This window comes from Bidens hawaiensis, unplaced genomic scaffold, assembly GCF_021521415.1.
Source record: "Bidens hawaiensis isolate Kalapana, Puna unplaced genomic scaffold, B.hawaiensis_p1.1 tig00030159_1, whole genome shotgun sequence".
Lineage (NCBI taxonomy): Eukaryota > Viridiplantae > Streptophyta > Magnoliopsida > Asterales > Asteraceae > Bidens > Bidens hawaiensis.
The window spans coordinates 1-20,161 of record NW_027495003.1 but is presented as its reverse complement, the minus strand read 5'-3'; positions in this window follow the sequence as shown (position 1 = coordinate 20,161).

Sequence of the window (20,161 nt, the reverse complement as noted above, 5' to 3'; positions counted from 1 at the left end):
AGCACATCATGAACATACTTTGTTTGATGAATGAACATTCCATCTTTCTTCTGATCAACCTGCAATCCTAGAAAGAAAGTTAGTTCACCCATAGCACTCATCTCGAATCGTTTCTTCATGACAGCCTCAAAATCTTGACACATGGATATTCTTGATGCAGCAAAAATGATGTCATCCACGTAGACTTGAACCAGTAAGAAGTCACATCCTTCTCTCTTCACAAACAGCGTACTGTCGATCAAACCCCTTTCAAAACCATTTTCCAGCAAGTAGTCCGATAACGTTGAATACCAGGCACGAGGTGCCTGATGTAAACCATATAACGCCTTGCTCAACCTGTATACATGATCAGGAAAGTCTGGGTCAGGAAAACCCGGTGGTTGCTCAACATACACAACCTCGTCAACTTTCCCGTTAAGAAACGCACTCTTTACATCCAACTGAAACACCTTCATCTTTTTGAAAGCAGCAAACGCCAAAAACAATCGAATCGCTTCTAACCGGGCAACAGGAGCGAAAACCTCATTGTAGTCAATACCCTCTTGCTGATTAAAACCTTTAACAACCAGCCTCGCCTTATTTCTCACAATAATCCCCTTTTCATCTCTCTTGCACTTGAACACCCATTTCGTGCCTATAGCGTGCACATTCTTTGGTTTTTCGACCAAAGTCCAAACTTCCATTTTCCCGAACTGAGCCAACTCTTCTTGCATAGCTTCGACCCACGAGCTGTCCTTCAAAGCCATTTGATAATTTTTCGGTTCAATTTGGCTTATAAAGCAGGAGTACAAACATTCATTCATTATACCTGTTTCTTTTATGCTTGAATAAACACAGGTGTGCTCATTCAGGCTACTTCTGGTTTGTACACCCGAGGACACATCACCTATAACATTCTCCAAAGGGTGATCTTTGTGAATTCTCGTGGTCGGAACAGCACCGACATGTAAATTGTCTTCCAAGTTTGAAGAGATCTCATCTATGGTAGTTTCAGGCTGAGAGTGAAAAGGATTAATAAACTCATCTTCAGTTGAGGCCGCAGGGGTATCGATAGGGTTTGATGTGGAAGGCTGAGATTTTTCTGTCATCTGATGTTGCACTAGCTCCTCTTCCTCATCAAATATCATCTTCGTCACAACTCTTTCGTCTTCTTCAGCAATTTCCAAATTAGGTACGTTAAACGACTTAAACAGTTTAACATAGTCAAAAAGCTCAGCAGGTCCATTGCTTGGTTTTGGCGGTTGATAACTAGTAATGTCGGTGTTACAAACCACCTCCACCTTGCAAGTTGTCGTATTGAAGACCCGTCTGTTGGGAGTCCCAACAACATAACCGACTAGAATTCCCTCATCGGCTACTTCACCAAATTTCGAGTTAGTCTTCAAAATCGAACAAGGAGACCCAAAAGGTTCAAGACCACACAAGTTGGGCTTCCTTCCGTGCATAAGCTCGTAACAAGTTTTTCCAAGTCTCTTAACGGTTAACACCCGATTCAGAACATAGCAGGCTGTAGCAACTGCTTCAGCCCAGAACATCACAGGAAGCTTTGAGTCGGCCAGCATAGTTCTGGCTCCTTCAATCAACGTTCGGTTCTTCCTTTCAGCTACTCCGTTCTGTTGTGGAGTATACGGAGCGCTATATTGATGCTCAATACCCTTCTGAAGACAAAAGATTTCCATCTCAAAGTTCTTGAACTCTGTCCCATTGTCGCTTCTGATGAATTTAACTGATTTACTCATGACGTTCTCGACTTTTGTAATTAGATTCTTCACCATCTGAGTCGTCTCGTCTTTCGTTTTCAGAAAATATACCCACGAGTATCGTGAGTAATCATCAGTTATCACCAAGCAGTAAGAAGTACCGCCTAGACTTTGTACATTCACCGGACCGAAGAGATCCATATGAAGTAGTTCTAGAGTACCAGCAATTGAGTTGATCGTCTTGGTGAGATGGCTTTTCTTGTGTTGTTTTCCCTTCTTGCACGCTATGCATTTATCTTCAAAGTTAAAACTCTTTAAGGGAACACCCATCACAAGCCCATTTTTGACAATGAAGTTCATCTTACGAAGATGAATATGTCCCATTCTCCTGTGCCATAACTCTGATTCTGATTCGCTTGCCTTTGTCATTAAACAGGATTCTCTGGTGGCCATTTCAGTAGACCTCATATCCATCACGTATGTATTCGTTTCACGTGGAGCTTTCATTACTATCCATTCTTCTGGTATATGAAAACCAGGCTTCAATACAATTGCTTCATTCTTAGTGAAATGGACAGTATATTCTTTATCACAGATCTGCGACACACTCAGCAGATTGTGCTTTAATTCCTCCACAAAATTTACATTTTCAAGTGTCATTCTCCCATTCGACACTGTTCCTCTCCCAGTTATTCTTCCTCCGCTTTCACCAGCAAAACTAACTCTAGCTCCCTGAACAGGTTTTAAATCTTGCAACAAGTGTTTGTTGCCAGTCATGTGCCGGGAACAGCCGCTATCTACAATCCAAAGATTGTTGGCAGCCCTGTTCAACTGTTCCTGCACAATAAAACAATGAGTTAGAATCTTGGGACCCAAGACCAGTTGGTCTTGGATCGATACATCCCGTACCCTGGCTTTCTCAAGTTAGCGTCAGGATAATTTCTGTACGTCCTGTTAGGGAATCTCCCTGCAGATTGAGTGTAATGCCTTCCAAACCTTTGAGAATAGAAAGTGTTATTTCTTGTGGTTTGGTTGTAAAAATGAGGTTGGTTTTTATGAAAACTTGAATTCGTTACATTTTGGCAATTTTTAAAGTTTTCATTTTTAGCTGGAATAAAATGACGCTTATTCTCATTTTTATTTGGCTTCACATCTCTAAATCTCGGTTTCAAAGGACAATCTGCAACAAGATGTCCTAACCTGTTACATCTAAAGCAACATCTACTCTCCATTTTCTTGTCAAATGTTGGTTTGGATGTAGAGGTAGTATTACCAGCCGTTCGTCTCACATAAGGTGGGACGTACGGATTGAGTGGAGAACTCTTTTTAGAAACTTTATCATTATCTCCACTGGTGGGTAATTCTACCTTTTCTTTTGTCTGACCAGATTCGGACAACATATCCGAATCTGATGAGACTGGACTTGATACAGAAATATTCACACTAGAAACAGGCGAACTTGTTTCGCCACAGCTAACACTTGGTTTGACACTAGTAATTCTAATTGGGGTTGACTGAGCAATCTCAAAATCAACAGATTTCTGAACACTTGGATTATAAGTGTAATTATGGTTAAAGGGTGGTGGAACCTCGTGGTATCCGATTCCTGCCCTCTTTGCAGAGGTACTTGGATCACTCACAAGGTGATCAAGGATAGCCGAGGAGTTTCTGAACTGCTCAAGTTTTCGGTTCAGTTCCACCACCTTTACCTGGTGGTCAGCAATCTGTTTATCTCTATCAGCAATCAATTTTGTCTTTTCTTCCAAAACCTCATAACTAAGATCAATAATTTCTATTTTCTCAGCAAGTTTAGTTTTAAGACTTTTAATGTCTTTTTCACAAGCCTTTATCTTAACTTTATAACTGTTTTCTCTTGCTTTAATGAAATGGTGATCTTCTTTAACAGTTTTAAACTCAGCATCTAATTTGACATACTGATCAGTTATATTGGTTAGTTGCTCAGTCAAATTTTCACAATTAGCACAAATAATTTTGGGACATACCTTGGATCTACCATCCTGATCGTTCGCCATGAAAGCAGTTTCTTCTTCATTTGCTTTCTTCTCTCCATCAACCTTCTCAACTTCTACAGCTTCAGTCTCAGCCATGTGTGCTTGTTCACCCAAACCACTTGAGTGTTGGTTCCAGTTGTATTCTCCTGCCTCTCTAGTTAACATGGCATTGATCTCGCGGTTAATTCCAGAGTGTTGGTTAGGCCTAACTTGTCCCCGTTCAACTCTCTCATTCCTACATTCCCTAGCAAAGTGCCCGAACTGTTGACAATTGTAGCACCTTACTTTTGATTTGTCAAATCCAGGCCTACCACCAACAAACTTTCTTCCTGTTTTGTTCATAAAACGTTTTACCCGTCTCACGATCATTGCCATTTGCCATTGCAAATCCATTTCTTCCAAATCGTCAGCATCAATCTGGTCATAATCCTCATCAAGAACGGCAGGGTCCACAATCTTCCCCTGGATATAATTCTCGTATGAAGCAATAAATGAAGCGTAGACTGCAAACTGCTCTTCAGCAGATTTTACACTCATAGGCATCTTGGTGTAATTATTGCTTGTGGGACCAGCTGAATAACCACTTGTAGAGGATTGAGGCTTTGAAGCACTAGATCCTCCAGCAACAAAACATACGTCCCCATTTGAGTTCACAGAAACATTTCCTTCATGTGCAGAGTCAGAACCTGACTCCCCCTTCGAATAAAATGCAGCAGATTCAGGCCTTGAACTTGAGCCTGAGTTAACTTTAGCACCATACATACCAGGGTCTTGTATCTGGTCTGTGGGTGTCTCCTTTCGAACCATATTTAGCTCATACGTTCTGAGCTTGTTCACTGCAGTTTCTAAGTCACAGTTAGGAAAGTCTTTGTCTTCCCTCATTAACACGGTATACATTTCCCACTTCGGTGGGAGAGCATCTAGAAGCTTTTCAACGATCTCCTCCTCTCGATAGGCAATTGAATAGTTGCTAAGCTCTGTCATTAAGTGATAGTATCGGGTGATAATATCATCTAAGGATTCATTCTTCAAATATTTGAAGACGGAGAATTGGGTTTTTAAAAGTTTAATTTTTGAGGCACGTATACCCACGTTCCCCTCGAATCTGTTTTCCAGAGCATCCCAGAGCTCTCTTGCAGAAGTGTACTTTCGGAATGTATGAAGAACTTCTTGAGGTAGTGCCATAGTAATAGCAGCATGGGCCTTACTCTCAGCCTCATACATTTTCTTCTCCTCGTCATCCATCTTACTGTACTTCTTCACCACATCACGTCCTTCGTATTGCATGGTTGGAGGTACATATCCATCCTGCATGCACACCCACATCTTGGCGTCCTGATATTTGATATACTGGATGAACCTGTCCTTCCATGCCACGAAGTCCGTTCCCTTCATCAACCTCGGGGCCTTAGTGGCTGACCCCGCCTCTACCTCCATCTTGACTAAATCTGAGATGTTAATCGCGGACATCCTTGCGAAAACCTGAAAAACCTGAAAAACACACAAAAAAAATATTAAAACAGCTCAGATGGCGAAGTTAAGAATAACTTCGCTGGAAGTTAACTTCGCTGAACAAGAACTTCGCTGGATCTTAAATTCGCTTGACTTGGCGAAGTTAAGAATAACTTCGCTTAGAATGAGCGAACTTAGGATGTAAGCGAAGTTGGGTGGTAAGCGAAGTTACGGATAACTTCGCTTTGGCGAACTTATGAGGTAAGCGAAGTTGTGGTTAACTTCGCTAATCCTTATATCTTCGCCGAAACCCTAATCTCCAGTGACGGCAACTTCGCCTGAATTCAGCAACTTCGCCCGATGAACGCGAAGAACAGTTCAGATCTGAAACTCGGATTTTAACGAGAATTTTGAAGGTTTAAAGGCTTAAACACACTGGTAGGTAGCTAGAATGAATAAACACACCAAAAACTCGTCCCGGTAACACCCGAAATGAAACGAAATCTACACCCGCGTGAAATCCCGAACCTCACAATCGAGCCGATGGCTCTGATACCAATTGTAGGTTCCTGAACGCGGATCGTACACGGGAAATCTCTAACAACGCAGGTGCGGAATCCCTGCGTATATAGGTACGAGTGTAGATATTGTAGAGATTGAATACACGAACAATGAACACGAGCTATAAGGTAAACACGTTATATTGAATAACTAAACACGTGACAGTAAGTCACTGTTACAGAGAACAAAACGAAACAAAGCGTAACCAAAAACCCTAACTCACGTCCTCTTCTGTTTCGGCTGAAACAGTGTATTTAAACACGACAACTTCGCCACTGGCGAAGTTGTCAGTAACCTCGCTAAATCAGCAAGTTCGCCATAGCGAACTTGCTGATAACTTCGCTAGTTTACAAAACAAAACATAAACAAACCATTAACTATATTACAGACTCGATAACAAATACTAGACTATGAACTACTGACAAACATGTACCAACATCTTTCATGTATGGATGAATATTAGGTTACTTACTGTGTGTTTGTAACTAGTTTATGGTTTATAGTTAACGTATTCCATAGGAACGGTATTTGAGAGTTTAGAGATACATTTTATTCTGTCACTTGAGAGACCGGGAGGTAATTAAGTGTCGCTTGTTTTGGATCTTTTGCGGGTTTGGGTAGTGATTGTACGAGAGTGAGTTACCCTAGATTCCTTTAGATTCTTACAGATCCGAATTATTACCGAATTAAATAAGAATACCTCTTTAGCCTTAGGGTATTTTGTGATTAGAGAGACCGGGAGGTAATTTAATCTTTGGGTACCTTAGCATAGTTAGGTGAGGTGAGACCGGGAGGTGATCCGAACCATTAAACCGTTGAGCTTACATGATATTTAGGGTTCTTAGGTATTGTTGGTGAGACCGGGAGGTGATCTAGCGTACTTTAGTTATTCCTTAAATTTCATATTTTAAGAATACGGTACCAATCATAAATCCAATTCCGAGAGTTAACGAGTTAACTAGTTTACTTTGAGATTTTGGAAGCTTGTTCATAAACGTTAGCAAGCTTGTTCATAAAGTATCTAAGCATGGAGTACCGTTATCGATCGTGTCTTATAGAGATACTCGGTTTACTTTGAGATTTTGGAAGAAGTTCCATGAAGCTATGGGAACAAGATTGAACATCAGTACGGCGTGTCATCCTCAAACAGATGGACAGTCTGTAAGGACGATCCAAACCCTTGAGGATATGCTACGTGCTTGTGTTTTAGATTTTGGAGGAAGTTGGGATGATCATCTGCATTTGGCAGAGTTCTCCTATAACAACAGCTACCATTCAAGTATTGGTATGCCACCGTTCGAGATGTTGTATGGAAGACGTTGTAGAACCCCGGTATATTGGGGAGAGATTGGTCAGAAAGAGATGGGAAGTTTAGAAGTTGTGCAAGAGAGTTCTTCAAAGTTCGATCAGATCAAAGCAAGAACGAAATCTGCTCAAGACCGACAGAAGTCGTATGTTGATAAGCGGCGACGACCAATCGAGTTTAACGTTGTTGACAATGTGATGCTCAAAGTCTCACATTGGAAAGGAATTATTCGTTTTAGGAAGAGAGGAAAACTGAGTCCGAGGTACATTGGGCCATTCGAGATTTTGGATCGAGTAGGTGAAGTACCTTACAAGTTAGATTTACCAGATTAGTTGGAAGGAATTCATTCTACATTTCATGTTTCTCATCTGAGTAAGTGTCTAGTCGATAACACGTCTCATGTGGCATTAATGGATATTGACGTTGATGAACAGTTGAACTACATTGAGCATCCAATCGAGATAGTTGACCGCAAGGAAAAGCAGCTTCGTCGTAAAGTTATCCCATTAGTGAAAGTGATATGGAAACATCGCAAAGGATCGGATGCTACTTGGGAAGTCGAAGAGGAAATGAGCAAGTTTTATCCAGATTTGTTTATGTAATAGTTAGGTTTCAGGGACGAAACCTCTTTAAGAGGGGGAAGACTTGTAACATCCCATTTTTCGAGTTTCGGATAATAAAATGAAATAAGAGTTATTATGAGTCGGGCTAGTGTTGGGTTAAACGGATATGGGTTATGGACTTGGGTTATGAGGGAAAGAAGGAAAGACCATGGGCTTAAGCCCATGATCCATAATTATATGAACCTTAAATCACCCATTTAATTCATTTCACACATATTCCATACACCACCAAAACACACACTTAAACTCTCTCTCTAATTTCTCTCCTTTCTCTAGCCGAATCAAGATAGAAAACTGATCCTGATCCAAGGTAATGATAGTATAATATTGCTTGATCTTAAACCCGTTAGATTTGGTCACGAAACGACGAGCCGACACCGTTAAACCATTTACGTCACGAGATCCGGGTGGAATCGGGTATAAACCGAGCCTAAAATGAGCTTAGGGATCACCCTAGCTCAGATATGGATCGAACAGGGCGAAAAACAGTGAAAAACGAGTCAAAACTTGGTTTTCCGGCGAAACTGCGTTTTTCCGGCGACGGCCCAGAAAGGCGGCGCCGGAAAGTATGTACGAGGTAAGGGAATGTCAGAGAATGTTTCTGACATTCTCTGACCTAACCCTAATTCGTTAGCGGGAAGTTAACGAACTAAGGGTGATTCGCCAAGTAATTCGTTAAAGGAAGCATAACGAACTAGCTTCGGTTCATATTCAATTCGTTAAAGGGGAGAAGATAATGAATTACCCTTGATTCGTTATATTCATTCGTTAAAAAATATAAAGAATTAGAAGATCCAATTCGCTACGTGGACTGGTTCGCTAAATGGACTGATTCGTCAAAGGTCCAGTTCATTATAAGGTCCTAATCGTTATAAGGACCAGTTCGTTAGAGGGTCCAGTTCGCTACAGGGACCAATTCGTTATGGTGAACCAATTCGTTAAGAGTAAATAACGAACTAGAAGTTTAACATAATAGCAAAACAGTCCCTGGACATAGAAAAAGAATGATTTAATTACAAAGAAGCCCTTGAACTTTTAAGTTAGCAAATTAATTAATGATTCAAAATTGTAATGGAACATGTGATAAGACAGTTAATGGAAATAAAATTTTTCCAAGCTAACCTGGCAGCTCGACCCCAGCCAGGGGCTCTGCCTCTTGGACCCTGCTAGCGGCTGCCGCCTCTAGAACCCCGCTGCCAGGGGCGCTGCCTCTTGGACCCTGCTTGGGGCTGCCGCCCCTAGAACCCCGCTGCCAGGAGCGCTGCTCCCGAACCCCCGTCCTTTGCGAGATATAATTAGACTAGAAACGCGATATGGGTAGTGATAGTTAATTGATACGTGTAATTGTTATACAGTTAGTCATGCACAGATATAGAAGGGAATAACTATTAACGGTGAACGCAACTGCGTTCAGGTGAGTTTCTAGCCCCACTTCCTTGTTATGCCTTCGGGGCTGTGTGTATACTCGATGTGATAGTTAATACACTTACCTTAAGTGGTAGGTGTATGCCTCGTATTAATTATGTATGATGATTGCTTGACGGTGCATGAACGATCTTCGGATATTGCATGGACCGTCAGGTGGTAGCTAAGGATATGAATGACATATATAGTGTATGAATGATGTATGTATGAAGTATGTATGATGTATGAACGATGTATGTATGATATGTTAATAGTACGTGAACGATCTTCGGATATTGCACGTGTTATTAAGGAAAGTATATAAAGGACAGGTATGTTACAGTAGCACGATACAAAGGGACCAGACCCAAATAATTTCTGTGAGGATAGGGACCAGACCTTTATAATATATGTGATGGTAGGAACCAAACCCTAATAATATCTGTGATGTTGGGGACCAGACCCTTATAATATATGTGAGGTTATAGGGCGAAAGGCTCTTCATATAGTATGGATAGTTATGCAAGTAAAGTAAAGTATAAATAATGTACACACCTTCGGGCTTTTGTGCAAGAATGAGAACAGATTGTATGTCGTATGATTAACTTGAACTCACTCAGCGTAGCTGACTTTTAGTGTGCACGTAGGTGAGTAGAATGAGGCAGCTTGCATGAGGTGAAGCACATGGCATGAACTTGATGAAGCTGGCATCTCAAGAAATGTTTTGTTGTTTTAAAGACAATGTTTTATGTTTAAATGTTTGGAATGCTCGTTAAGACAAGAACGGATGGTTATGTAATATAATAGTTTGAATGTTTTTAATATCCTGCGAATGTTTTTTATTAACTCTCATATTATGAACTGTGTTTATGAGTAATCCAACGTTAAAGTGAGTCACCGGGAACAGGAGCCTTACAAGTTGGTATCAGAGCAAAGTTCGAGAGATTTAAGCATCCTACATGCTTAGACTCGAACAGAGAATGGGATAAAAGTAAGAAAGGAAAGGAGATGCCAGTACGAGAATTCCATGTGTCACTCGATCAAGCTAAGTGAAGGTAAAGTGTGTGATTAATTTCACGTGTAAAGTAGAATAATGTATGAATGCTAGCTTAAATGCTAGGGATAGGATTATATGATGGCATGAACTGTTTGATTGTTTAACTGTTTAAAAATAGAATTAGCACAAATAGACTCATAAGAGGAAGTGTGTAGGACACGGAGAGTAACGTGAGCAGCTAATCACAGCTGGCCACTAATATTACCTGTTAGCCTTACTATCCTTGTACTAAATGGTTCCTTAAGTGATGACGTTTGTGTTTCCATATAAAATACGAATGGCTGGAGCTTAGAAAGCTGCTGGAAGGGGAGGACGTACGGGACGTCGTGGTAGACCACGTGTTGTCCGAGAACCGTCAGTAGAGGCAGCCACTAACAATGAAGGTGAAGGAAGTGCAGCTGGTCGAAATCCGAGTAACAACGAGGGGGTTCAACTAGATCCCGCAATTCAAGCTGCCATTTCTCAAGCGGTAGCAACTGCTGTGAAGGACATAAATCCCGAAAAGTCTGCTGAGAAGTATGGGGAAAAGTGTATGAAGGATGAGGAGAAGGAGAAGGAGGGATCAAGTGTGATCGAGTCGGTGAAAGTCGACGATAGGAAAAGAGGCCGAGGCGGGTGCAACTATAAGTCTTTCAAAGGTTGTGACCCACCGAAGCTAACTGGCTTGGGAGACACAATCGCTACCCTCCAATGGATAACCGTGATGGACAAGATTATCCGAATTAGTGAATGCCTTCCAGATCAAGCTGTGGGCTACGCTACTCAATCTTTTGGTGATGAAGCCATGTACTGGTGGGAATCGGTGGAGCAGAGAAAGACTCGGTATGAGATCAAGGCTTTGAGATGGGACGATCTGAAAGAGTTAGTGATGAAGTGATTATGTGCTGATGCTGAGGTTGAAAGGGTTGAAATGAAATTTCTGAGTTTGAAAGCGGGCAAGATGACACACCGTGAGTACACCACTGAATTCAACCGTATGTCAAGGTTGGTGCGGACATGGTGAACATTGAGGGCAAGCGGATCAAGTATTACCTTAGGGGACTGCCTTAAAGTATTCGCGTTGGTTGGTAGACCAGGTACATTTGATTCCGCCGTAGGGCTAGTAGAAATGGTTTATGATGACTTGTCGACATAAGAGGTGGTCGCGGAAGAAAAATAGGATAAGAAGTGGTTCGTTCCTGCTAAACGACCCGGTACTCAGTTTGTGGAACCCCAAGAACAAATAGCCGAAATTTTGGGAGAAAAGGTTATGTAAGACCAGCGGAAAGACGCACGGTGGTAAGTGCAAGTGGGGAAGGAGTTCCGATGTCTGTTCCAAATGTGGGAAAGCTCATGGTGGGGTCTAATGCGTGTTATAAGTGTGGAAAGATATGGAATTATGCCAATATCCGAAGATTGTTTATGCACCGACAAACATTAATTTCCCTGTCAATCCGTGCAATATTCGAAGATCGTTCATGCACCAACAGACATCCATTCATAACATATATAAATATATCACATCAAATATTATGGCATACACTTACCACTTAAGGTAAGTGTATTCACATTTCACATCGAGTATGCACAGAGCCCCGAAAATATAACAAGGAAGTGGGGCTAGAAACTCACCTGAATCCTGTTACGTTCACCGTTAACAGGTAATCACTTCTTTAGTTGTGCACGACTAACTGTATAACAATTACACGTATCAATTAACTATCACTACCCATATCGTGTTTCTAGTTTAATTATAACTCTCAACAAACAGGGGTCCGGGGGCAGCGCCCCTGGCAGGAGGGTTCTAAGAGCGACAGCCCCTAGCAGGGTCCAAGGGCAGAGCCCCTGGCTGGGGTCGAGCTGCCACGTCGACTTGAAAAATTTTTATTTCCATTAACTCTCTTAACACATTTTCATTAGAATTCTTAATTATTATTTTTTTTGCTAAATCATAAAGTTTGAGGGCTTCTTTGTAATTAATCCATTCTTTTCTAAGTCCAGGGACCGTTTCGGTCATTCTTTCAAACTCTAATTCGTTATCCAGTTCGTTAACGAATGAGGTTCATTTATTACTTCTTAACTTATAACAAATTGACCCTCATAACGAATTGGTCTTTATAATGAACTGGCCTTTGTAACGAACTGGCCCATATAACGAACTGGCCTTTATAACGAATGACCCTTATAACAAACTGGGGGTCATTCGTCAGTTCTCCGTTAACGAATTACTTAAAGAATTACTTAACGAACTGCTTCTAATTCGTTATCTCTTTTTAACGAATGAGCATAACGAATTGCTTGTTAATTCGTTATGTCTCCGCTAACAAATTAGGGTTAGGTCAGAGAATGTCAGAACATTCTTTGACATTCGTTAACCTCGTACCCACATCTCCGATGCCGTCATCGCCGGAATACTGGGATCTCGCCGGAAAAGTGAGATCTCGCTTGTTTCACCACCGTTTTCACTGTTTTTCGTCTCGTTCGATCCAGATCTAAGATTGGGTGATCCCTAAGCTCTTCTTTTGATCAGTTTATACCCGATTCTATCCGGATCTCGTGACGTTAACAATTTAGGGTGTCGGCTCGTCGTTTCGCGACTAGATCTAGCGGGTTTGGATCTATACAATATCATACTATCATTACCTCGGATCGGGAATCGATTCTTCTTCTTGGTTTTGGCTAGAGAAAGAAAGAATAAGAGAGAGAGCTTAAGTGTATGTTTTGGGTGGTGTATGGAATGGGTGAATGAATGAATGAATAAATTAAGGAAAGGAAATGGCTTATATATTATGGGTCAGGGGCTTAAGCCCATGGTCTTTCTCCCTTCCTTATTAACCCAAGCCCAATACCCATATTAATTAACCCAACACAAGCCCGACTCAAAATAACTCATATTTTATTTTATTAACCGAAACGAGAAAACGGGATGTTACAAAATTGTCCCGTTTACTTAAAGGGTAGAATAAAGGTTGAATTTGCCCAACATGTTCCAAGTCAAACTAAAAGTGGGTATGTTTCAAGTGAAACTTGTTGTGACCCAATACGTAAATCAGAGTAAAAAACAAACCATCATTCATCCCTTATATCAAACAATTTTGAGATTCTTGTATATAAGATAAAACACAAATAAATCATATTATTACATAACCAACTTAAAAGAATCAAATTTTTATTTCAAACGCCCTGGTCATGATCTTACAATGATTTTGTATAGAACTGGTTTGCAACACCCATAATTACAACCATTTTCCTATCATTTCTAATAGTCAATACTTTATGGTCTCAACTTGCAATATTTGAAAATAAAAAAAATTAGTGTTGTTCATGTAATAGACAACACAATGTTAGTCATCTAGGAAGATATGAATTTTGCTTCATGAATATAAATGGATATAAATAAAAACTCACTATGGTACCACTGTATTACGGGGTTCAAAACAACTCTATTTTTATATCAGTTTGGCCCGAAACTCTAGTTGATGCAAGTTTGTATAATACTTTGACCTGCAAATAAAGTATAATAAGCATAACGGATTTCACTATCATTTAACATGTGACATAAAAAATTTACATAATTATTATATAAAAGAAAGAATACTGATATGCACAATCATCAATCAAATATTCCTCTTGAGTGTTGAAATATGTCACTTTAGCAAAAGTAATCAATATATATAAAAATGTTTATTATATAGAATTAAAAGTAAAAAAAGTAATCATGTGATATTAACCATTTTCGTATTTCTCAAAGTAAAGAAAAATAGTGACACCTTCTAAACTGGTCACTAATAAACTAAAAACATACAACACGAATTTACACACACTAAAATGAGTTTAAAAAATTCTACATACTTCTTTTATTCTAAATTTTTTTAACTTTATTTATAACTATAAAATCATAGATAAATGATTAATATGGTATGTTTGATATATTAATTAATTGTTTAAATTATATAGTCTTGACTTTCAATGTTGAACAATAATGATGTCACTTGGCACAAAAATAGAACAATTAGGTGTCATGTGGCACAACAATGATTTTTGTTTATTATAATAGTAGATTTATACATACTTGATTTGATATCTTATACCAAAATATTTATTTAATATTTGTTCTCTTTTAACCAAGTAATAGTTGTCACCATACATACCAAAGAAGCAATTGCCGATGATAATCGAAGACATAGAAAGATGCTTATGGACCAAATGAGAAATAAAAAAAAAACACAAATATTGGTTATACATCAAACGGTAAGTATATGTTTTGATTATAGTAATAGAATATATTTGTTTGAATTTTAGATTGTTACAAACTATTTCCTACAGTGGTAGGTAACGTGTATTTTTTTCAACATTAACATTTAACCATGTTTTTTTATTTTTCATTTGGTCCGAAGACAGGCCAGATATATTGTGTAGGTTATTCAAGATGAAGCTTGATTCGTTAATGAAAGACTTGAAGGATAGGGCTTTGTTTGGAAAGCTTCAAGCAGGTAAGTGTTTTGTTTTATTTTTTGATGATATTTATTTTAATGTTAATGTTCATTACCATTTAAAAAGTATGTTAGTATGACGTATATTGTTAAGATATATAATATTGGTATTCAATATGTTATCTAATCTACTACTTTTTGTCATGTGCAGTGGTTTATACAATTGAATTTCTGAAACGCGGATTGCCACATGCCCATATTTGCCTGTTTTTGCATTCCGATCACAAAATTCATAATCCTGAGAATATAGACAAATTTATTTCAGCCGAAATTCCAGATCCGAATGAAGATCCGGAGTTGTATTCTCTTGTAAGCGAACACATGATGCATGGTCCTTGTAGTGTTGCTAACCCTAAATGCTCGTTCATGGTCGATAACTCGTGTTCTAAAAAATTCCCGAAGAAATTTCAAAACGAGGCGTCAATTGATTCTAATGGGTTTCCTATTTACCGAAGAAGATATTTGGGTAATGTTGTCAAGTCTGCGGTGAATTTAGACAACAGACATGTTGTTCCATATAACAACGTATTGTTAAAAAATTATCAGGCCCATATCAATGTTGAAAGGTGTAATCAAGAAGGTTCGATAAAGTATGTGTTTAAGTACATTAATAAAGGCCCGGATCGTGCTACTATATCACTTGTACATGTCACACCCTCAAAATCCACTAACGGAGTTTTACCGTCAGAGGGTGTGAACTAACAGGATCGGAATCATTAGTTATAATCAAACCATAAAAACAAAGTTTCAAAACCATGAAAACGTTTACGAGTAATTAAATGCGGAAGCGTAAAACCATAGAAAACAATGTTACGTCACGCAGGACGACTTAAAACCCAATGATCACAGTTTAAAATAAGTTTGCATAATTAAAAATGTTTCAAGCAATGCATGTTCCTAAACCGCGCGCTGGCCTCGGCTACCTGAGAATAACATACTAAAAGTGTAAACACAAGGTTGGTGAGTTCACAAGTTTATATAAAATAAAGCGCTTAGCGTTTGCGTTCAGCGTTTTGCGTTACAGCGTTTTGCGTTAAGCGTTTTGCGTTACCAGATAGTGTTATGTCAATTATATATCTATAGGTAGCTAGCCTATAAAACAAGTATCACTAAGTGTTCGACACCGAAGCTGACTGTTTATCATTTGCCTTGCCACCAGGTCATCCAGACCATGGTATGTGTTTAGCCAAGATTACACCCGCTCGACCTCCAGTCGAGTTTAGCGTTGGGTGGGGTTTGTCAAACCCAGTAGTACTACTCAACAATGACTCGCTATTATCCAATATTAAACGGTTCGATGTGAATGAAGGACTTTAGTTATTGCGTTTGCCACTTAGTCTTTACAAGTGATATATAATCTATATTAACAAAATCTTAAATGCGTTTTCGGAGTATGTTATCTCCCCCAAGAGAAAAGCGTTTAAAAAGTTTAAAAGGGGAAAGTGAAACTCACTGTTTGCGAAGAAATTCCCAAATTAAATCACCAAGATGCGCGTCACAGAAAAACTCTCTCTAGCGTTCTAAAACAACAAAGAGATTTTTCTAAGTGTCGGAATATTATCGAGTCTCTAGACCCGGCACATAATACCTATGCACATAACATGTTTCGTGTTTCGTTTGTGGATCGTGTGTGACTTTAACAAGTGTAGTTGTGATACATTACATGTGTAAGCAAGTATTTTCGTGTCATGTATTCATAAAGTACATCACTAGCAATTTCTCCCCGTAAGGGCAATTTGGTCAAAACATAACAATTATATAGCAAGTATCATGTTTCATGCATTTTCACCAAATTCAGCAGCTAGTTTCACCAAGACAGAAATTCTACTTGAAAGATTGTACTATCTCACCGATCATAGCATCACAATTAATTTACCAAAAATCATCACAAAAGAATATATGTCTTAGGTTTCCAGAACATATTTTATTATATTTTTATTCCACATAGGTTTCTCACAATCATCAAATCATTACAGCAAACTCATAACAGTCAAATTCATGCGCAACAGAATGTTATTTGAAATTCCCGTTAAACGAAAAATCCAATAAAGGCAAGACCACTTGGGTTAGGTTCCTAACTCAATAAGTCAACTCTCAGAAGTGGAACCAACCCAATTGGTCTCGTAGTTCATGAGATATAACATTTACAAAACAACCTAACAGCAGGTCTAACAACTCAGCTTTGCACAATGTTTTTGTAAAATCATAAAAGTTAACCTTTACTTGTCCAAAAATTACAAGTTTATATTCTTTAGAAACTAGACTCAACCTAGTTTACTGTAGTATCAATAATCTCAACCAATTTTCACATTTACACTTCGTTACAGTCAATTAAACATCAATAACACAATCTGTCCAGAAACTGTTTGCATCCAAACTCAACATATTAGCTATCTATGGACCATCATGCATTCATATAACTCTCTAGACTCCATAAACACTATCCATGCACATCAATTACACATTACATACATGATTAGGGTTTTTGTTTGAACTCAAATCAAAGACACAACAATTAACATGTAACAATATCCAATCTAGTTATCAAATCAACAACAATCATATTAATTACATACACGCATAAAATCGGCTCTTTAGGGTTTTCAATTAACCCATTAAACATCAAAATCAAGTATAAAGGATGCATAGGATAATCGATTATACCTTCCTAGCACCTAATTCTTCAATCAAAAGCTTGAAATCCTAGTTGTATGTGTGTGTATGGGTGACGGCAGCCAAGGAGCCAAGGGTTTGGGGTTCCGATCGGGATGTGTGGGGAAGAGAAAAGAATAGTTAGGGTTTATTATGATTATTATTTATAATAATACTATGTTACACTTTGGCCCGTCCACTTCTAAGTATTAATTTTCCTAGCTTAAACTAACTTGTTTACATCTCGAGTTAGGGTTTATAACGATGTTATCACACAACACATAAGTCTAACACATAATTATCACATAATTACTGTTTTGACATTTTTCGTTTATTCCCCAATCGTTTGCGTCAACTCGTTTGCGTTTCGGTGCAATTCCCGAAAGACTACACATGTAGTAAGTGTTAAGCGTCATTTAAACCCTAGTTTAAATGTAATGAAGTGTGCGTTATAGATTCAGTGATCTTAAGTTTGAATTGACGGAGTTGAGTTAACGGAGTTAACCTGAAATTGACGATTGTCACATCATTCCCATGTAAAAGAATTTTCGTCCTGAAAATTTGAGTCAGGTTGTGATGAGTGTCTAAAAAAGTAAGAAAAATTTTCAGTTTGTCATATCATCCCCTAGTAGAAAGAAATTTCGTCCCGAAATTTAATTCATACCTCCGGTGATTTCTGACGGTTTGCCGGGTTTCGCGGTTTTCTGTGTTTGGTCAGCCCTTCAAAAAGGTGATGATACTTTTTCATCATTTGATCCTCGCGTTCCCACGTGAACTCCGGTCCACGTCTCGAGTTCCAACGAACCTTAACGATTGGAATTTTACTGTGCTTGAGCGTTTTGGTTTCCCAATCCAAAACTTCGACTGGTTCTTCAATGAAACATAACTGTTCATCAACTTGCAGTTCCTCCAAAGGGACTACTTGGGTTTCATCGGATAAGCATTTCCTCAAATTGGATACGTGGAATACATTGTGTACGCCACTGAGTTCCGTTGGTAGGTCCAATCGGTACGCCACCGGACCAATGCGCTCAGTTATTCGATAAGGACCAACATATCGTGGGTTGAGTTTGTTTCGCTTACCAAAGCGAACCACACCTTTCCAAGGTGAGACTTTAAGTAACACTTGGTCATTCACTTGAAATTCGAGAGGCTTTCGGCGCTTGTCGGTGTAACTCTTTTGGCGATCTCGTGCTGCTGCCATGCGATTTCGGATTTGAACAATCTTTTCCGAAGTTTCGAGTACCAGTTCTGGACCAGTGATTTGGCTGTCACCCACCTCTGCCCAGCAGAGTGGTGATCGACACTTCCGTCCGTACAGCGCTTCAAACGGCGCTGCTTTAATACTTGCGTGGTAGCTGTTATTATACGAAAACTCTACCCAAAGGTAAGTGAGGTTCCCAACTTTTTCCGAAATCCAAAACACATGCACGCAACATATTCTCCAGAGTCTGAATAGTTCGTTCACTTTGCCCATCCATCTGAGGATGATATGATGTGCTCATATCAAGACGGGTGCCTAGTGCGCTTTGTAGTGACTTCCAAAAGTGTGAAGTGAAACGAGAATCTCGATCAGAAATGATTGAGACAGGCACTCCGTGTCTAGACACTACTTCCTTCATGTAGACGCGAGTCAGTCTCTCCATTTTGTCCGATTCCTTAATCGCTAAGAAGTGTGCAGACTTAGTCAAACCGGTCAACGATCACCCAGATGGTATCGCATCCCATCGGTGTCTTAGGTAAACCCGTAATAAAATCCATTGAGATGTGTTCCCATTTCCACATTGGGAGTTCCGGTTGTTGTAATAGACCAGATGGTTTTTGGTATTCTATTTTGACTCTGGCACAAGTCAAGCACTTGCTCACGTAGGTGGCAATGTCGGCTTTTATGTTCGGCCACCAGTAAAGTGCTTTTTAAATCATGATACATTTTACCTGAGCCAGGGTGGATAGAATATCGGGACTTGTGTGCTTCGTCCATCACCAGAGTTCTCAACTCTCCGTACCGTGGAACCCAAATCCGGTTCTCAAAATATCGGACCACCCGTCCGATCTGGTTTCAAGTTACTTGTTCATGCCCCGCATGAGTTCCGATGGAAGATTATCATCTTTCAAAGCTTCGAGTTGGGCATCATTAATCTGGTCGGGTAAGTTTGCATGAATCGTGAGTTGCAATGCTCGCACTCGTCTGGGTTTATCTGTTTCTTTTCTGCTGAGAGCGTCGGCCACTACATTGGCCTTGCCAGGGTGGTACTTGATGGCACAATCGTAATCTTTAAGCAGCTCGACCCAACGACGCTGTCGCATGTTTAGCTCCTTCTGATCGTAGATATGCTGGAGACTCTTGTGGTCGGTGTAAATGGTAAACTTGGTACCGTACAAGTAATGCCTCCATATCTTAAGGGCAAACACCACAGCTCCGAGTTCCAAATCATGGGTCGTGTAGTTCTTCTCGTGAACCCGTAGTTGTCGAGAGGCATAAGCTATAACCTTCTCGAGTTGCATCAGCACACAACCGAGACCTTGTATCGATGCGTCACAGTGTACCTCAAAATTCTCCGTTCCCTCGGGGAGGGCTAGAATAGGGGCGCTGCAGAGTTTGGTTTTCAACAGTTGAAAAGCGGATTCTTGCGCGTCACCCCAATTGTACTTAGTGCCTTTGTGAGTCAAAGCGGTGAGGGGGTTGAGCAATCTTTGAAAATCCCTCGATGAAACATCGGTAGTAGTCGGCCAGTCCTAGGAATTGCCGCACATCAGTCGGAGTCTTAGGTGCTTCCCAGTTTTTGATGGCCTCTACCTTACCCGGGATCGACATGGATACCATTCTCGTTGATCACATGTCCTAAAAAGTGAACCTCGCGAAGCCAAAACTCACATTTCGAGAGTTTAGCATACAGTTGTTCCTTCTTCAATAATTCCAAA